General features: G+C 34.6%; 1 non-coding gene across 1 annotated transcript; it reads right to left on the reverse strand.

Annotated features, from left to right (window-relative positions):
* Positions 1-306: 306 nt before the first annotated feature.
* On the reverse strand, positions 307-408 carry LOC141571404 (U6 spliceosomal RNA). Its single transcript, XR_012496147.1, has one exon. It is a non-coding gene; the product is annotated as a U6 spliceosomal RNA (small nuclear RNA).
* Between the last annotated feature and the right edge of the window lie 2,132 nt (positions 409-2,540).

Consider the following 2,540-nt stretch of genomic DNA (forward strand, 5'->3'; position numbering starts at 1 on the left):
TATATATATATATATATATATATATATATAATTAAATGTTACTTGGCCATAAGAAAAGATAAAATATTGCCATTTATGAAAGCATGTATGGCTTTTGAGATGATCATGCTAAGTGAAATAAGGTAGAACAAATCGAGAAACTTATATGACTTCACTCATGTGGAATATAAAATTGAAAGCAACCAATGAATAAGACAAAAAAAAAAAAAATACGCATAGACACAGACAACAGTTTAGTGGTTACCAGAGGGTAAAGGAGGGGATGGTTTTGGTAAAGGAGGGTAAAGGGGGTCAAATATACGGTGATGGAAGAAGAACCGACTCTGGGTAAAGAACACACAATATGCAGGGGTCACGCTAATCTTCTCTGTATCGTTCCAATTTTAGTATATGTGCTTAAGAAATTATGGTGTATTTATACAATGGATATTATAAGCCATAAAGAAGAATGAAATCTCACCATTCGGAATAATATGGATGGACCTAGAGAACATTATGCTAAGTGAACTAAGTCAGACAGAGAAAGACAAATACCATAAGATCTCACTTATGTGTGGAATCTAAAGAAAAGAATAAATGAATGAACTAATCAGAAATAGTCTCAGAGACATAGAGGAAAAATGGAGGGTTGCTAGATGGGGGGTGGGGTGAGGACAAAAGGGGAGGGGAGGGGATTAGAAAACACAATGGGTAACCACTAGATTGCCGTGGGGATACAAAAGTCAATTTGGGGAATGCAATCAATAATGTTGCAAAGATTTTGTAGGGTATCTGATGGACACTTGTCTCAATGGGGAGACCACCTCAGGGATGATGTAGATGTCTGATCACTTCACTGTACACCTGAAGCTGAAGCTGAACAATAATGAATGTCAACTATTATATATATATATTATATATATATATAATAGTTGACATTCATTATTGTTCAGCTTCACACATATATATATATACAAGAAGTGAAGTACAGCATTAGGAATAGAGACAGTGCGACAGTGCAAATGTAATGGCTGTATGCGATGTCAGAAGGGTAGTAGATGGGGGAAAAGGGGTTATCACTATGTGAGAGATATAAATGATAAATGTCTAACTATTACATTGTGTTGTATACCTGAAACTAATAAAAAAAATGTTAAAAAAAGAACACACAATGCAATGTAAAGATGATACATTATAGAAATGTACACTTGAAACTTATACAACTTCACTAACCATTGTTACTCCAATAAATTTAATAAAATTTAAAAATTAAAATAAAATATATAAAATAAAAGTTTCAGCATGCAAAATTTAATCAAATTTATCAGTTAATCTTGCAACAAACATTTTAATACAGAATATTCAAATAAATATACATGTCAGCAAGAGGTCTGTATCCTTAGCCTACCAAAATTCCTAACTGAAATTGTCCATGAAATACTATATTAAGAAAAATTCTTCAAAACTCTGGAAATTTAGAAAGGTTGCTCTTGACTACCAAAAATTAGAAGAAATTCACAGTCAATAAAGTATGTTGATGGGATTACAGAAAAAGAATATATTCGAGGTATGATCACAAAATACAGTGAATGCTACTGCCAAGTGCCATCCAACAGAAAAGCAGGGATCCCAATATGGGAAACAGTGCGATGAACCTCAGTAACAGTGTTTGACAAGTTTCAACTTGTTCAGTGCAGTCAGTCAGGTGTGAGTTACAGTTGGGAGGTGTGTTTTAAAGTGTGCCCGTAAACAATCCTCCATCATGACAATGCTCTGTGTTACACATTGCTTCTGGTATACAGCAATTTCACTCAAATAAAAACATTACAGTGTGACCACATCTACTTTATTCACCAGAACTGGTACTGTGGGACTTCCGGCTCTTCCCCACACTAAAAATGATTCAGGATATGGAGGCAGCCATGACAGCACGACTAAAGACACTCACAAAAGAGGACTTCCAGAACTGATTCAGAAAGTGACATTAACAATGGGATAAGTGTGTTCAGTGTGAGGGACAGTATTTTGAGGCATATTAACGGCAATGTGTTTTCTAGTGTAATTTTTTTTTTTTTTAATTTAAAAGTCCACTGTATGGTTTGATCACACCTCGTATAAGGCTGATTTAAACTTTGATCCTTCAAACGGTATCAGTGTTAAGGAAAGTAAGCAGGGACTATTCTCACTAAAGAAACTCACTAAAATCCTCAGATTCCTCAAGTTAAGGATGGATCCTGTGGCAATAAAGGAATCTGGAAAATGGCATGAAATGGAAAGTACCATGAATACGCAAGCAGCATTGCTAGATGTTCAAACAAGGGAACAGAATTCCTCCTGTTTGCAGTTGGTGGCAGCAGGGTTAATGAGTAAAAAGAGCAAAGAAAATTTGTAGACCCAGATATCAAAATGCTCTTTTAAAGATGAGTAACAAGATTTTTCAAAAATAATAGGAGGAATTCAGAGGAAGTTATTGCTTGAAACAATGTCCAAAGATAAACAGAAAATGGAAACAATTTTACAAACATCTGCAATCTGCTTTGTATGAATACATGGTTCTTTTG

Source organism: Rhinolophus sinicus, chromosome 16 (assembly GCF_057876585.1).
Source record: "Rhinolophus sinicus isolate RSI-liver-muscle chromosome 16, RSI-T2T, whole genome shotgun sequence".
In the NCBI taxonomy this organism is placed as follows: domain Eukaryota; kingdom Metazoa; phylum Chordata; class Mammalia; order Chiroptera; family Rhinolophidae; genus Rhinolophus; species Rhinolophus sinicus.